Raw genomic sequence first — 18,927 nt, forward strand, 5'->3', positions numbered from 1 at the left:
TGAGTGCAGAGGGGTATTCCATAAAGGAGGGTTAACAAACTCTGAGTCTATCCATAAACTCTGGGTCAACATACCCAGCGATGGGAAACTCTGGGTATCGGATTCCATTACAGCTGGTATGAAGTGGATCAATCAACCCTGAGTATGTAAACCTTGGTTTACTTACGTACACGCGCGAGATAAAAAGCCATCATCAATGGATCAGAGATTTACTCGAGCTGCCATGGCAACCACCCGGAAGAGAGTGATTTATTCACCCTAATTGGTGAAATAAGCCGGTGTTTGAGGAATATGAGCCTGTTCTAAAGGTGGATTCAGTCTTCAGTGACGATAGTGGCTTAAATCACCCGTAATTAGTCACACTTTTTGGTCGCTTCATCACTTTATTGCTTCAGTGACGTGACGAGCGATGAATAAAATGTGTTTGAGGAGGCGTGGCAGCAGCATAGGATGGCTGCATAGAGAGCCCTCCTGTTACACTGGATATAAAGACAGTAAATGCCGCTTGATATCACATCATTTATATTGATTTTTAATGTAATAATGTTTAATGTAATAAGTCATCTCGACATCCTAAAATAATGTCATTATGTATTCATCTCTGAAGCGGGACGCGAACCCAGCTATTACAATTGATTTTTGCTAATGGCTGTGAACAAGATCATGTGACGTTTTGGGACCATTTTGCATCACAAACAAACAATGTTAGCCCCGCCCATTTTCATAAAAACTAGCACCTGTGAGCTCTACAATCTGTGGTGAGTAGGTTGGATTAAGAGTAGAGTGAATAGAGATGTTTATTGAGTAATGAGAAGTTAGTTAAAATAGCATAGATTGTTCATTGGAGATTTCATAGCATAGACTGGGCTTGTTTTAACTGCTCCAGGAGCCCCACCCATTATCAAGGCATTTTTTGTAGTTCCCTCCTAGTGGCAGGTCAGGAGAAAGCAGGGGTTCAGCTATTCTTTAAAAAAATGCTGGTGTCTTCTATTCTGAATTACGTGTCTCAGTCCGTATCTGAAGAACTATTGGCACTGTTCTTCAGTTGCTGTACATCGTGCAAAATACTGTTGAATTAGGGACCTATTCTTCCATTCTCCCACTCCACTTTAGTATGTCACTGCACGCCTTCACTGCTTCAAGTGCAATACATTTTTTTACCTGCCTGGGGCGCTGCTTGTTCCAGGTTCAGAAGTGAGGGAGGAAAAGAGCTTAAGCAGACAGGAAAAAATGTGCAAGGGTTCGTTAGGCCAGACTGGGAATGCCAACATTTCAGGTTTACTACACCCGGAGTACAAATCTTGGATGAAGGCATGCAGTGACAGATTTCAGTGGAGGGGGAGAATAGCGCGCAGCCAGAATCCGTGCAGTTGCTGCTTTTCTGATTTACGCACATGGGAGAATAGAGCCCCAGGCGCATAAAAGAATGCTTAAGTGCATATAGGAGGATATGACCCTAATTCCTTATTCAAGGAGAAATGTGCTAAGAACATCTCTTAAATTATTCAGTCTATGCATAAACACTAATTAACACTAACACAACCCTATGTAAATATAAACTACAGATCTGAGCAAATTGAAAAATCTGCCCAGCCAATGATGAGAAATAATAGCAGTACATTTGGAAACCCTCTTGTCGTTTTTATACATGGCCTTTGAGGCTCTCTAAATGCACTTACAGAGAATGGCTCCTTTTCTACTTTGCACCACTTAGAATTGGAGCTCACACATGCATTGCTGTGGATAGAAAAAGATGAGCATTGGATATCTCCCAACACATGCTAAGTGCAGAGAAATTTAATCTGGAAAACAATGGAAGTCTATTCACTGCACCCCTCTAGTCATTGGGTATTCTTTGCAGTACACATGCAAATTTTTACGTCTTTTTCTGTGTTGACAAAAGACCCGTTTACTGCGATATTTTTCTATTGCCTTTAAAAATTGGCTGAACCAAAGTAGTAGTACTCAAAGTACTACTACATTGGTGATTTAAATGTTTTCTTAATCTTTCTGCTACAGCTGGTAACGCTTCCGGTAGTGAGACAATTTATCCTATTAATTTCCTAAACCTTTGTACTTTCAACTAATAAACAATGTACAAGGTGAAGAAGGCAGTCGACCAAAAACACAGGTTCTGAAACTCTGAAGGTCAGGTAAAATAAAATCAGGGATATTGAAATAAAGAAAATTATAATTAAGTAAAAAATATCTTGACGTAAGTAAAACACACAAAAACTGCCATATTTTCTGGGTTATTAAGCGCATCGCTGTATTCACAGAATTCCAAAAATGTTGCAATTTTCTAACAAAAATTTACATAAAGGGCGCTCTGTGACACAAGCCGCACCCTATTGGTTGTTGAGGGTGTCCTTCAAACGCCTCGGCCAATCAGAACGAGCAGGTAGGCAGGCTGCTGTACTCTGGTTAACGTGTATTTCCTGGTATTCTAATCAGTTTCAACCGATGAGTTTCCATCTCCACATGAAATCACCTCCTCACTGCCCTGCGTCTGCATATAAGTCCATTTACAGCTTTTTATGGTCACTTTTTACTGGATCCAGTCTCATCTGAGCTCTTGGTGTGACATCACCACTTATACTGCTACTCTGAGCAGCAGCTCGATCCTGGTTGCCTGTATTTATATGCAACCATAGCTCTTCCGCATGCCTTTGATGAAACAGCAGAGTTGGAACTGTCACTGTTTATCAAATTTTGGTGAACAACAGAGGTTTGCATCCACTTTTTTAACTTTTACTGATTTTTAGAACAACCCAAAGCAGCACAAGTTGTCATTTTGACTGAAAAAGCTGCTAAATAATCCTTAATGCCTTCTCTCCCATAGAACTCAATGGACTAAAAGGGCGAATCGCATTATCATTGACGTCATTTCAACATGGCGGCACACAGGCTCTGTAACTGTAAAGTAGTTCCATTTTAAAAGTTAATAAAACTAATATGGTGCAAAATAATGGGCTTTGTTAGGCGTAGATCTTCTATAAAGGACATTTCAAAGGTTTTAGGCCACATTTGTAAAAACAGTGGAGGATCCCTTGAAGTGGCTCTTTCATCTTTTTCCTTTTCACATTCTTCTAATACCTCTCGACACATGTATCATACATCTGGTATAGATGAGAAAGAGTTTTCACAAAGCTTTACAAAGTCATACTTTAAGACCAAAGGTGGAATTGCATTGCAATTGTAATTTATTCTGACAATATTCATTTTATTTAAGATGGCCGTCTTTGGTTCACAAGTGAGTTCGTCTAGTTAAAGCCTTGACTTCTTCATATTTGTAGTGAATCTTTGTTAGAAAGTTTTCTCAGATTTTATAATCACTCAGTCTTTTAACAACTTAAAATGGCCACATTTTACACTTTATACTTTTTAAACCTAATTTAAAAAATGGTTTATTCTCTTTAGATCTGTCATTCTGCATTTAATCCAATTTGCCTCAACGCATATTTTCACAAGGGGTGGTCGGTCAATGTGACTAAAGGATTCCAATGGCTTAGTCCAACAGACAGCGAGGATCAACTTGACAGGTTTAGAAAAAGATCAAAGAAAACAAAGACAGGTGGCTTCTCTAATCTAGGACTAGCTTTAGGATATCTTTGGGACTCTGGTGAATATTATCAAGCGAGAGAATTTCTTAAGCCCGCATTTATCTTCATCTGGGGATATGTGGGTCATGGTCAGTGTATTCATGGGTTTTTGTGGGGACAGGTGGATCATGTGACTCCAAAGGAACACTTTCCTGCCTTCTAAAAGTTTCATCTCTAACTTGTGCAAAAAAATTATATTTTCATATTTTTCTTCACAAACAATCAATTCTACTGATTTGAAATAGGCAGTGCATCTGAAAAATCACACTTCAAGAAACTATTGCAGAACACTACCCAGGGCTGTGAAAAGATTTTGGACATCCTTTAATTCGCCCCAACCAGCCCCCCAGTGATGAATGAATGTGATGGCTTTCAATAGATAACACATTTGAGACTGGGTGTGTTCCTTCCAATACGAGCACTCATCAGTTTCTCAAAGAAGCTAGTGTATGTGGTGCATTAAAATTGGCTGTAGTGGGATCCATACAGGGATGGTTTGGGACCAAAATTCAGCCTGACATTTTAATAGGTCAGCGATGCTTAACATGTGGCTCTTTATGTCTTAATTTTAATTATTATTCCTCCAGAAAACCTTAAGGGGGATACTTTTGCCATGTTTTTGCCACTTATGGACCATTGTTGGCCCCCTGTTAACATGTTTGCTTCCACTCGCTTATCAAAAAAAACCAAAAACGTAGCGGACCAAACCGACCCGCTTCGGGTCGGCGGCCTACTGGGAAGATGCCCGATATGCCAGATGGCCAGTCCACCCCTGGACACCCATACATTTCATTAATCGTATTCCTTGAACTTATGTCATATTTTCAGATTAAAATTAAAGATTAGTTCATCGTAACATTTTCTGAATATTATTAATTTTGAAAGTATTATGCTGGAACCATATTGGTGGTCTGAGAAGAACTGCCGCCTTGTTCAGGGTGTACCCCCGCCTACAGAAAGCTATAGAAAGGCCCCAGCAGACCCCACTGACCCTGAATAGCAGCAAGCGGGTTGTAATATGGATGGATGGATTATCGGTGGTTCATCTTGCATTGAACAAAAACCAAGTTACACAACAACCGCTTGTTACCACCTCTCGTTGCTTTGTGCCATTGCAGGCAGGGGCGCCTCACGGTCTCAAACACGCTAAAGCATAGAAAAAGAAGAGCTGTTCCCTTATAATAAACCATATAAACAATTTAAGTTTGTCACGAGGGAATTTTTTTCGACACTAAAACATGACTTGTCATCGTGGAAGACAGAGAGCTTAAGTAACTGGATTAAGGCGTGTCAATGTTTCCCTAACATAACAATGAATTGGTAGAAAATGGTTACCATGCACTGTTAATTGTGTGTGACACAGATTGGTCATGCAGTGCAACGGAACAAGTTAAGCGCGCTCATGTAATGTTACGTAAAGCCGGACATGTCTGTATAGCAGTAGAACTCTCACAGTTCTTATACGAACTGTCACGGTGTGTTGATGGCGTTGTGGACCCAAATGCAGAGAGAGAAGGAGGCAGAGCTCAGGTGTAGTATTCTTGGAACCAGGTTTATTCCAAAACTCAAAAACCAAAATCGAACAGGGCATGAGGAAAACCAGAGAGCAAGGAACAAAATGCCGCAGGACACGAGGAGGTTGACATAAAAAAAGACAATGATCCAGAAATCACACAGTGACCAGACACTCAGCTAAATAGTGAGGGAGGCTAGATTGGGAATGGGCTACACCTGGGTGCTACACATGAGGCAGCTAATCAGTCACTCAAACACACTGACATCACTGGGGGGGTGGAGCCACCAACAGGAATACCTGGAGAGTATTTCATCAAAGTGTTCCCAGTAGAGCCAGGCTTATGGTGTAAACCTGGTTCAGCTTAGCCGTCCATGACCATGCTAGCTTTTACCATTTCATCAAACTCTTCTCAGCTTGGAGCTCCCCAGCTGAGCCAAGCCAGCTGACAGTGTTTAACTTATTAACTGCATGTCCTCATAAGACCCACGAGATCGATCACAGATTTATTGATTAGAGAGTGACGGCGCATGAGCTGCAGCTTTTACGTTGAATGAGAAGCCAATAGGAACCAATGCTGAGATCTACAGGACGTGACGTCATCTGTTACTGAGCAGTGAAAATAAATGACGGACACATTAAAAAAAAAAAAACTAACTGTGGTTTGAACATTTTAAAATTAGTAAAGGGTTAAAGAAAGTGTTATTTAGTCAATTTATCATAGCAAATAACTGAAGCATGTGATCACACACTGATTGTTTGCGTTTGATACGTTTTTTAACACCTGTCAGCGTTTAATAAAAGAGATGATGTAACTCACAATTAAATAATATGTAATTTACTAGTGAGTGTTTAATGATTAGTTTGTTGAACTCAGCACTAAATGAACAGCGGGAGCAGGCAGCGTTGCTGTTGGATGTCACATCCAACACTGTAGACGCTGCATGTGCAGGTGAGCTGTGCACGTCCCGAAAAGCAATAGTGTATCTTAGGCATTGGGAACCTTAGTGCTCTGACCTGTGACTGTCCCTGAAGCCCCTCCCTCTCTGTATATCCACAGCTCTCTCATTATTAATCTCTGATCAATGAATGGACACATTTATACCGTGCGTTAAACGGATGCGATGGATACATGTATCCTTAAATATTATTACTGATGGTTTAAACACATGGAAACTGTGATATCTCATTCTATCGTTATTTGTATGGATTTAAAATCATATTAAAACATTTACCTTAATATTCTGTTTGATTTCCTTTTAAAATACCGTAAAAAGTATAACAGAAGTGTTTTTGACTCCTTTTTCCTTTTGTAGATCTATATTGAGTGTTTTAAAGCATCACTAAATGACTTCTTTCAAAATGATGACGTGGTTTCATATGAGTGCGTCTGCAGCTTAAGCCAAGCCTGCTGCTCAAACCTGGTCAGGAGCAGATGTAACCCACAGACTGTGTTACTATGGTAACCAAGGTGTTTTCTCGTTGATGAAACCGCCGTTCCAGTTAGAACCTGGCTTAACGGAGCCGGACTCTCAGGTTAAACCTGGACTTAACCCTGAGCTGAGTTTGATGAAATACCCCCCTGAAATACAAAGACAAGAGTTAACAGGAGGCGAGACTCAAAGACAAAATAAAGACAATGAAAAACTAAAAGAGGACCACAAGGGCTTAACACAAATAAAAACTAAACAGAACCTGACACAAACATGATTGACTCAGGTCGATTGATTCCTTTTAAGTCATCAAACAGTTTCACTATCAATGTGCAATGAACTGTATGAGAAAATGTAATGCAATCTTGTAAAGGCCCTTTGGGATTTATCATCACCTCCTTTTGCTTTCTTCCATCTGTGTTGAGCAAAAAGCACTTACACTTTAATTTATTACTAATTTATCAGTGGCAATGTAATTGAGCTACAAATTTACATCTGGACACATCAGCTTAGGCAAATATAATATTAAATTAATTTTAATATGTGTGTGTGTGTGTGTGCATGCGGTCCGAGGTAATGTGTCTCAATGGGATGATGATGACATGACATCTATGTTGATTGCTGAATGAGATTACTTTCTAAGAATATATTTTTACTCAAGGGCCAATAGATTAGATCAAAATAAACTGCAAAGCCATGCCTAGTATTCCCATCACATGTTTAGTGTAGAAAAATTGGAGAGTGATGTAATTTTTCATTGTCCTCACCTCATTTTTTGTGGGTCATTGCAATTTATCGCCGTACCTTTGCTATATTGCTCTTGCGGGACAATGGACATGCTTTATTAAACTATAGGGTCTGAAAAGTAAAAAAATAAATTAAAAAAAATGTATAAAAAGCTAGTCTGTCTGCCTACTATCGCATACTCCCATTTCATCTCAAACTAATGAAGAAAGATTGAAAAGGCTAGCTTAGTGGTTAGCACGTCAGCGTCACAGCAAGAAAGTCCTGGGTTCAAGCCCTGGGGTGGACACTTGGGTCCTTTCTGTGTGGAGTTTGCATGTTCTCCCCGTGTTGTGTGGGATTCCCCCAGGTACTCCGGCTGCGAGTGTGAGTGGTTGTCTGTGTATGTGTAGCCATGCGATGGACTGGTGCCCTGTCCAGGGTGCTCCCCCACCTAGTGCCCAGTGTGAGCCGGAGAGAGGCAGACCCCTGCGACCCTGAAAAACAGGTGGGTCTGAAAATGGAGCTACCAGACCTTTAGCAAAGGAAAGGTCAAAAAATTGTTTGTACTTTCCACAGTGAATGATACAAAAGCTAGGAGTACCTTAGTGGATGCACCTCACTGAGGCTGTTCTGAGTTGTTGTCATTTTCTCCATGTTCCTGTGTTTCCAGCACAAACAACGAATGCGCTGCCGTGTCATGAGATATATCTTGTTGGAAGAGTATGGAGGCTGCTATTGAATAATTGGTGTTTTATGATCTTCATTTGTTAGATTAACGCTTGCCTGCTGAAACATATGAAATTGTCATTGGGGTCGACATTGCGCTGTCATCCTGCCTGTAATGTTATAATCACGCCCACTAGCTAGAGAACGTAGCAGCAGCGGCCACGCTGTATCAATTCACTAATGCAGTGTGAACTTACGTATAGCATTTAGCATAGCATGTTTACGTCCAAAGGCAGAGCAGAGAGCTGCCTTTTTAAATGCTTTTCATATTGGGGAACTGACTGCCTTTCAGCGGAGTGAGACTTGTGCAGCGTCTCTGCCGTACTAGGAAATAGCGATTTTTAGTCATTTGGACTATGAAAAGCACAAAATACTGAAACTTTCAAACTTATAGGTACTGTAGGCTATCGGAAATTGAAAAATAAATTATAATTAAAACAAATAATCAAAATATCAATTCACCCTTGGGGAGGCACTGCCTGCCCTTCCTACCCTGAATGCACGTCACTGCTCATAACCCATCATAGGAGGATTATTAACGTGACTTTAGAAAAAAACAAGCAAACAAAAAAAAAAACAAGACAGTTTAATGGAAAGTTGTAAATATATTTAGGCTGTTTTCATTTTAATTTTATTTTTGTCTCTCACCCATATCAAAGCTCCCACAACACATTTCCTCTCTGCTACAGCAGTCATTGAGTGGGCTACATGTAAATGATTGAATATTTAAATTAGGTGATGACGTTATCTAGCAACTTCAAGCAATTTTTTGGACATCAATATAAAAATCAATGACAGGTATGTTCTTGTGCAAAGTATATTATAGCCATTTTTATTAACAAAAGCACCTCTACTTGCACTTAATCTATGTAGTGTGAATACTATATAATATAAACTGTTCGAAATAATGACTTTGAAAATAGGTGTAAAAAAAATGAAATTACTAATTTAAAATGATGATAATCATAATAGTGTATTTTGAACTGAACTGTACATTTATTGACAATTAAAAACAGTTAATTTACAGATACTTAATGGCAACCCTGCTGCCAGTTGTTTACCGTTGTTCACTGGTAAAACAGTTTCATGACGTATTTTCATAAATTTTGATTACCGTAACATGCTGTAATTTTACAGTACCATAATGTTAATCACTGCTGCCAGCTCTTTATTTCACAGGACAATTTCATACAGTGTGGCCTTTGTCAAAACAACATATCTCTCTATGTTTTTATAATAGTATTCACTACATGTGTTGAGACCTAAAAAGTGTCAGCTGCCAGGTAATATCAGTGACTTAGTGCTGTGTCGTTTCCCAAAGGCAGTTCTTTGTTGCAAAAAAGTGGAGCTGAATCAAGTCGAATCATTTGGCACATTTTATTATAACTGAAAAATCTGTGCTGGCAGGAATAGGCTTTCATTTGATATGCACACAATTGGGCCAATTAAAATTACAACAGGCCAGATGTCAAGGAGTGGAGGTCCCATACTTTAAGAATGAAGATTTTAAACAGTGCATTAATAGTTCATACTGAACAAAGCCTGTTAGGCAAGAGAACATCATTTTGACAACAAAACATGGTGGTGGTATTAATTAAAATGTGATTAGATGCTCTTTATATGGCTGGAATCAAAATCCAGGCGATTTTTTTTCTTTTTTGATATTTTGTGTTTATAATTTTACTTTGTGTTAATAGAGCTGATTTCTGGAGTTTCTGAGCAACGTCTCGGTGTCCCACCCTAAACAGCCTCACTTTCTCCCCCTGTCTCTGCCAAACTACCAGAAGCCACGCCTCTACTTTTCTGCATGCACATGGCGGAACTTAACAAGGTCGCATCGGGTCATGTGATGACATTACGTTTACAAGTAAGTGCACTTCCTAGTGGTGAGGGACAAAGCTGCAGCTAAAGTTGGGTTCTTTGTCATTGGTTGGTGAAATCACATGGTTGGGTTTGTTTGGTCAAGAGGCTCAGGGGCCATTTTGATGTAAGAACTCAATGGGTGAGGACTGAGCACACGTGCTGAGCTCATTCCTTTCCATCCACCTGTGTTGAGCTGCTGAGAAGCTTTTTTTGTAAGTTTATATCATTTATTTCATATATTTGTTTATGCTTATGAATATGCTGTGTTTTGTTTAGATATTTATGTATCTTTCTCTGTGCACTTATGTTTAGTTTCACAGAGCTTCTGGGTCACATTGTCAGAAAACTGAAAGAAAAAGATAAACTTCTACATCTGAATATTTATTCAACTCTTTCAAGTACCTGGAAATCTGTTTAGCTATCTGTCACAAAGTTCATCTTTATGGACAGAGGGGACAGAATAGGTTGCATTGACATAGGTCTATGGGTCAGGTAACAGCCAAAATCATATTTACCTGTTTGCTGTTGTGATGCGCGGCCTTGTTTCCGTGCACAGTTCCACATTCACTTTGATTGACAGTCTCAAAAACAGGAAGTCGAAGCCTAATGGCTGGGTGCACGCAACGATCATTTTCCATCAGAGCCCTTTAGAGAGAGCGTTGTGACAACGGAAGTCCAAAATGCTTGACCGTCACATGATTCATGTAAGACTGAATTTTGTTCCGGAAGTCAGTGGCGGCCCATTCGAATCCATTGATTCCTAGTGAAATAACTGCATTGATTTACATTATTTATACAGTACACAGTCATATGTATGTACAATATATGTTTATGTTGTTCCATAATTAGTTTTTTTGCCCTAACGTAAATTTGTATTAATGATTAGTGTAAACGGCTACCATACCTGCTTTTTTGACATAGTTAAGGCCAACATTATTTGGTTAAAAAATATGTATGCATATTATGCATACATATTAACACATGTTTATGTTTGTCTGTGCTTTTCATATGTAGTGTCCTTGCATGTAGTCTCCACCATGGTTTGCTGTGCTGCATGGGGATGCTCCAATCGTTACGAAAAAAGGAGTTAAAATGTATGGCTTCCCATCCGAACCAGAGGAGAAAGAAGTGGTTAGCCAAAGTCAGCAGGAGCAATCTCAAAATAAATTAGGATTATAAGAATAAAATAATCTGTGAGGTAATCATATTCAAACACCTCATTTGTACTTTTTCCACAAATAACACAATTGAAAAGCGTATTGTTTGAGAAAAAAAAAGATATGTACCCTATGTAGGTAGATAAAACTGTGTGAAGTAAACGCTGTGTATTTGCTGATCCCTTAATTTTCAAAGGAGAATTTAGAATTCTTTCTCTTTTTCTTTTAAACATGAACACAGCAACAGTGTATCTCACAATGGAAAAAAAAATGCTCATAATAATAATAGTAATAAAAAAAATTAAAATTTACTATTTTAGAGGGGGATAATCCACTAACATGCTTTAATGCACACGTTAATGGTTTAGATATGCTGATAATTATAATAACGTCTTACCATTCAAAAGTGGTTTTGAACACTCCTAGAAATGACTGACTTTCAGAAACGATTAATCATGGACTGTCAGAGCTCAGCTTGTTGCGTTTTTCTGTTAATAAACTTTAACATTTGCGAAGCAAGTACATATGGTGTATACTGTAATTATGATCTCACAGTTAATGCAAAAATACATTAACTATTTGCTTTTTTCCACACAGATGCATCTCATTCTAACTGCCACTTATGCTGTCTGAAACCAGGGTTTTGCACAATAGTAGGTAATGTTGGTTCAGGAAGTTTTCCAGCATTTTCACCATGCACCTAACTAACGCAGCTCATTAGAAATCAGAAAAGTCAATTCACTCACACCTTAATTCCTGCAACACTATTTTTGTCTTCTTTTTGAACAATATGTTAAGGTTGAGTTTATTTAGACAACTGTTCCTTAGGAAATCCACTTTGATCTCCTGACAAGTTTTGACTGTCAACTACCAGTTTTCGTCATTCGTCAGCTGATTGCTTTGAAGTTTCCTTGACTTTGTGTAATAATTCCAGCAATATTGTTTTTGTCTTCTTTTTTAATAATATGTTAGGTTTTATTTATCAAGAGAGCTGTTTTTAGGAAAATAATCTTGCTGGAATTAGTACCTGGAAGTCAAGGAAACATCAAAGCAATCAGCAGACGCCGCTGATGAAGACTGGCAGTTGAAACATGTCAGGACATCAAAGTGGATGTCCTAAGGTACAGTTGTCTGAATAAATTAAACCTTAACATATCACCCACACCTTATCTGTATCTAAGTCCACCTGTGCTTTTTACTGGATTAGTTGATAGTGATGCTGCCTCCCAGCTGCATAATTGCCCTTTAAGCATATATGAATATTACATGGGCTTCTGGTTGTAACTCACATATTAAAAAAAAACATGTATATTAGCTCACTTTGCATCTTTCAATAGGGAAAAAGTGTGTTTATCTGGTCTCAAAGCATTAGCCGTGCAACAGACTGTCAACTTGCTGAGTCAGCCGGAAGAGGCCTCAACTCCCCACGACCCTCATTATTAAGCAAGTGGGAGGATGAATAGACAGCTAATGATTGTATAAGAAGTGACAGTAGTGATTCTTTTCCCTGTTTGGTCTATAAAAAAGTCAAGAGCATCTGCTTGTTGAGACAATTTTCTTTCCACAAAATAAAATGTGAAAAATATAATTATCAGATGAGTGAACTCCGTGAATCTACCAGGCAGAAGTGAATGTTGTTGTAAAACATGTCAAATTTACCGTTGAGTGTAAGAGTGACACAAACTTTCCATTAGCTCCAAGCTAACACTGTTGTCAGGTTACTGTGTTGCTATTTTGTTGCCAGCACCGAACATGTCTCAATGGACTTAAAGGGCACTAACAGCAACTGAATAAATAAATAAATAAATACATGTTCCCCAAGAGAGAAAACAATGTTTCAACAGAATGAATGTCTAAGATGACATGCAGTTCACATAAACTAAAAGATTAAAAAACAGCAAAACATGGGAAAATGAAAAAGTGAGTGAAAACCATGGAACAAACCATTTGGTCAGTTCTAATTGGGTTGCTGCATTAGACTGTTCACTTACAGTTAGCGATGCACTGATACTGGTATCAAGTATCAGTCTGAGACTGCACCGATATACTCGTACTCGTAAAATTTAACCGATGCCATTGCATCCAATGGTTTTGAACGGTGGCTTGTCATTTATGTTGTAGTTCCTCGGATTGGCCACCAGGGGGACCTAATTTTACAGGTAATGTTTTATAGTCATTTTTTAAAAAAAAAAAAAATTTTGAACATACAAGCATTTTGCATAATATTTTTTTTGTGTTTGTGGTATAATATATTGGTACTCGGGTTCGGCATGTACACATTCCCATGTCGGCTAATAATCTTGCACTCAAATATTCAGACCCCATTAGCTACTTTTTGTTTTTGTTTTTTCAAAGGGACTAGCAACAAATCTATCAACAGACAGTCAAGTATCCAGTATGCTCTCTGTACTTCCTGTTCACTTCTGTTTTTTAACTTGAAGCTAGGAAATGGGGCCAAGCCGCTGTCGTATATTGAGTGAAGGAGTGGAATGTTAGTTTATTAGTCATTTTTACATAATATTTTGTATTCTAATATCTATGTCAATATTTGTTAACAAGCACAAAAGAAAATACAATTTCCCAATGCACTGCATTTTGCCTAATAGTTTTATTTGTGTGTGGGACAAGTATCGTTATCAGTCCTCAAGTCAAGATCGGCAACTACGAAAATCCAAGTGTTAGTATTGTATAGGTTTGGAAAAAAAATCAGGTTTTACATTTGTGGTATTGAACGTACCCTAGAGCTGTTGTTAGGATCAGCCAATAGAATGTGTATATGTTTATGGCCTGGTCTGTTTATTCACGTAACGTCGCTCACATTGCTACATCGCGACAAAGCGAGAGTGAAAAATTCAGATGGAGGGCAGGAAGGGAAGCTTGAGAATCTGCCTCCTGAAATAATCAAAATGACCATGTTTTGTGTAGTTTACGGCTGCGCCAATCGTTCTAACCAAGAAAAGGTAAAGAGATTTTATAGAGTACCGAAGATTGCCGTTCACAAAGGTGAGAAATGTAAAAAGCTCACAGAACAACGCTGTAAAAAGTGGATTTTAAACCTACGTCGGGGGTCGGGAGGAGCAGAGTCTGCTGATGCCCGTGTCTGTAGCTACCACTTCATCAGAGGTATGTTAGCGAGCTAACTTTGTTTTTGTGGTTGTGTTTATATAGCATTAGGTTGTCATTAAATGCTCATTTACTTTTATTTACCTTCTTTCTTTCACCCCTGCTGCACACTGTGCACATAAAGCTGAACATCCTAATGCTATTTCACTACATGTCATAAATTACTATTCAGTAGTAGTATATACAGTATGTATTTGACAAACCTCATGTATCCTTGACTAACGTCATTAAGATGTTCTGCAAGTTTGTTTATATTATAGACATACTGTATGCTGTATGGAGTCTTATTTACCTATTTTCAATCTTGGTGAGCAGATTTTGGTGAGGAGGGAGGGGGGATATCGGTGCCTCCGCAGTTTTCTTAATGCCCCCCCCCTCCCCATTTAATACCGTCTGGCGCCGACTCTGGGTGTATATACTGTGTATAGATATAAGTTGGTGAAAAGCATACATTAGATCACTTTGTTGAATGTAGCTTTTGACTGAAAAAGAGCTGTTTTGTGTACTTAGTACTTCAATCTGTGTTGCATCCATAAACATAAAGGCCAGGTTGTCTAACCAGTAGATTTATTGAAGTGCATGCAATTCAAGTGAGTTAGCTTTTCATGAGAACATTTTGGTCAAAGACGCTACAGCAAATTTGCATAGGTATATTAAAAGATGGTTGTGATAGGAGTGAGAAGGTTCAAATACCTTATTCCATAGAATCATTTACCCCTATCCTTTGCATTATTCTCATACTGTCATGGAAAATCACAAAATAAGTATTCAGCAGGCCTTCAGTTAACTTCTTTTTTAAATTATTTTTTTGAAAATTAAAAAAAACCAAGGAGAATTAAACAACTCATTAATGGTGCAAGGTAATTACAGCAAAATGAATTGTTGTTCGACTTATAATTAGGACTATGCGAGTAAAAAAAAAAAAAAAACTATCAACACAAGTTTTAAAGATGACCTATGTAAAAATGAATAAAGCAAGGCACCAGTAGGCAATGTTAGTACTATACTATGCCAGTCTATAAGTAAGTATTCACATACTGCATTAGTTCTACTCACATTTTGGATAGCAGGAACCAGGAATATATAAACAATGACTGAATGACAGGTGGCACAGATTAATATACATATAAAAGAGAGTATTTTGTTAGCGTTTAAGCCGCCTGAAGTTTTGTACTCACAGACACATGGACATTTACACTTTGAGCAACCAAATAAACAATTGTTTACTATGTTTATTTAGCAGGATCCCAAATAGCTGTGCCTTTGAGCACCCCTATTCTTACTGGGGTCCATTAATAAAAGCAATACATTGAAAAGAGAACAACACAGAGAGAAAAACCTAATAGAGAAACAAAACAATGCATTGAGTATTATAGTACATATATATATAACATCTAAAAGTAAAAAAAGAAAAAAAAAATGTTATGTATCTTTCAAGGTAAGATTACTGTTTTAGACAAACAATATTGTTTTGCCTTATTTTGCTTGTTTTAAATGAAACAATCAAATCAAAAGAGCCTTTTTTCTGCCATCAAGTCATCAAATGAATATTTTAGTTGAGAGCGTTTAAGTATAACTAACATTCCCAGAAAGACATTACATGATCATACGATTGGTACTTATCTCTAGATTTGGGATGTGGTGTTACCTTTTCCCTATTTGTCCATCTGGGACAAAGCAGTTTTTTTCAGTTTTTCTATATGTACAAAAGGAACTGAAATAAAGCTGCATCAAGTATGTCCCTGTAGATGTACATCTTTGGATTTTTATGTCTGCCTTTTTCCTTGAGGTTCCGTGTGCCTCATACATGGCTCTTTTAGCGTGATCGGAATAGTCAATTAATCTGTACACATGAGAATAAGCCCTCCAGCATGATCTTCTAACCTTACTCTCTATGTTTCAGCTAATATAGTTACTCAATGATGAGCTGAGTCAACATTAAAACCAGCCCCTTCAACAAAGACGATGCTTTCATACTTCACGGCTGTCTTTGTTCTATTGTACAAAGACAAGAAACACAAGAACTCTTTACAGGGCTCCGCTACAAATCATCGGTTCTGCTTTTGAGAAGTTGAGCTATAGAGCAGGCCTGTATCTTGAATCCTTTCCAGTTAAGCTAAATTAACTTTTCTGTGCTTCAAACACCATAAAAGTGCTATTTGGGCTTCATACACTTGCCCAAAGTATTTTTTTCATTGATTCCCTCAATCGTTAGTTAGAGGGTGATTTACTCCTTTCTTACTGCAGGGCAAGCCCAAACACCGCGATCCAATTTGATGATGCGTTCCCACTTTGATGATGAATTTGACGCGGCACTGAGCTGGTCAAGCCGCACCTCCAGGAAGCTCTCTGCTGTGATTGACATGTAAACAGACACGCCCACGAAGGTGAGCATTCTTTAGATTCAATTTCCCAGGCACACAGTGCCCCTTTTCTCCTCTTTGGGGTTTTGATGTTGTAAAGCTCAACACACACACACAAGTACATGTGCACAGTCAGCACAAACAGTAGAGAGACAGAGCAGAGGTTGATGAGCACCAATAATGATGATTCTGACAATTGTCATATATAAATACAATGCAAAAGAATAGACTGTAGCCTAGAAAAGGAAGGCAATTCTCCATCTCTAGCTTTTGTGTGTATGCTTTGAGCGAAACAAGAAACCCAGAGACACTGTACAGGGAAATGGTGTTACAAAGGTAGCACTGCCAGAACAAAATGTGTTGTTAAAAAAAAAAAAAAAAACAGCATGAAGGAAATGCCCCATTGTGTTGCTTTTCAGTGCAATATTAAGTCAAAGGGAAACAAAGAGTATTGTAAGTCTCCATAGTTTTCTAAGTATGAAGAAGACACGGAAGGAGTGGGAAATAGCTTGTTGATGTGCAGAACTACCTAATGACCCACAACTATGTTCTCTAGTCCGGAGTCAGAGGGAGTATCGAGAGTGCAGTTTAATGTGCTTTACGGAGACATGGCTGCACCAGGATATTCCTGACGACAACGTTTCCATCGAGGGCTTTCAGACTGTTCGGGCAGACAGGGAGTGCACTGGGAGCGGTAAGAAGAAAAGCCGGTCTTGCTGTTTATGTAAATAACCGATGGTGTAACCCAACGCACATCACCATCAAAGAGCGCATCTGTTACGCAGACATTGAACTGCTTGCTGTTGAGCTCCAACCATATTATCTGCCACGTAAGTTTTCTCATGTTTTAATGGTGACTGTTTACATTCCTCCTGCTGTTAACCCAACATCAGCCTTTGAAATCATTCACTCAGCCATAGTCCGGTTACAGACTCAGCACCTGAGTGCATTCATCGCTATATCCGGTGACTTTAATCACGTTAATCTCAATAAGACTTAGCCTGGTTTCACTCAATATGTGACCTGTCCGACCAGAGAGGGGAAGACTTTAAACCTGCTGTGTGCTAATGTTGCTGATGCATACGGCTCCTCTCCCTTCGCTGGGTCGATCAGACCACAACCTCATTCACCTTAGCCCCTGTTATTTGCCCCTGGTGAAATGCCAGCCTACAACAAGGACAATGACGAGATGGTCGGAGGAGGAGTTTGAGACACTGAGAGGATGTTTTGAGGCTACAAACTGGGATGCACTCTATGAATCACATGGACAAGATATTGATAACCTCACAGAATGCAACAAATTAAATTAACTTCTGTGTAGATGCCACTGTCCCAGCTAAGACAGAAGCTGTGAAATGTTACCCTAACAATAAGCCCTGGGTAACAAAGGACATCAAAGCCATCCTGAACAGAAGAGGGCTTTCAGAGATTGTAATAGGGAGGAGGTGGGAAGAATACAGGGGGGGCTTAAAGAGACAATCAGAGAGGCTAAAGTGAAATATGGCAAGAAGCTGGAGAAGAAGCTTCAGCAAAACAACACCAGAGAGGTCTGGAAATGGATGAGGACCATCACTGGCTTTAAGTCAGCCAGCAACAGAGGGTTGGAAGGTAGTGTGGACCAGGCCAATGAACTAAATCTGTTTTTCAACAGATTTGATACTGTGGCTACTGGACCCTCTGCTGTCACCCATAGCCACACCGCTGCTGGTTGCACTGAAAGATAATCATCCCCCCTCCTCTTAACCTTTCACACCCCTGTGTGAACCATCCTCTCACCACCTACCCTGGCTCCCTGAATACCCACACTAGTTTGGACTGTACCGACACCCCTCCCCCCACACTGCCTGCTCCCCTCACAATAAACATCACAGCTGACCAGGTGAAAAGGCAACTGGTGAAACTCCATGCTGGAAAAGCTGCAGGCCCTGATGGAGTCTGCCCCAGAGTACTGAAGGCTTGTGCTTCACAGCTCTGTGGAATATTCCAGCACAGAGGGTCCCTGTGCTGTGGTAGACATCCTGCCTGGTTCCTGTTCCAAAGATGCCACGGCCCAGCGGCTTCAAGGATTCCAGACTGGTTGCGTTGACCTCCCACATCATGAAGAACCTGGAGAGACTTATCTTGGTGCAGCTCCGACCATCTATCAGACCACACCTGGACCTGCTACAGTTTTCCTACCAGCCCAAGGTTGGAGTTGAGGACGCCATCACCTACCTGCTCAACCGTGTCTACTCTCACCTGGACAAGCCCGGCAAACACAGAGTCATGTTCTTTAACTTTTACAGCACTTTTAACACCATCCATCCTGCTCTACTGGGTGAGAAGCTGACAGAGATGCAGGTGGACTCCTCCATTGTGTCCTGGATTGTGGACTACTTAACTGGCAGACCATAGTATGTACGCCTGCGACACTGCGTGTCT

This window comes from Gouania willdenowi, chromosome 1, assembly GCF_900634775.1.
Source record: "Gouania willdenowi chromosome 1, fGouWil2.1, whole genome shotgun sequence".
NCBI classification, from domain to species: Eukaryota; Metazoa; Chordata; class Actinopteri; order Blenniiformes; family Gobiesocidae; genus Gouania; species Gouania willdenowi.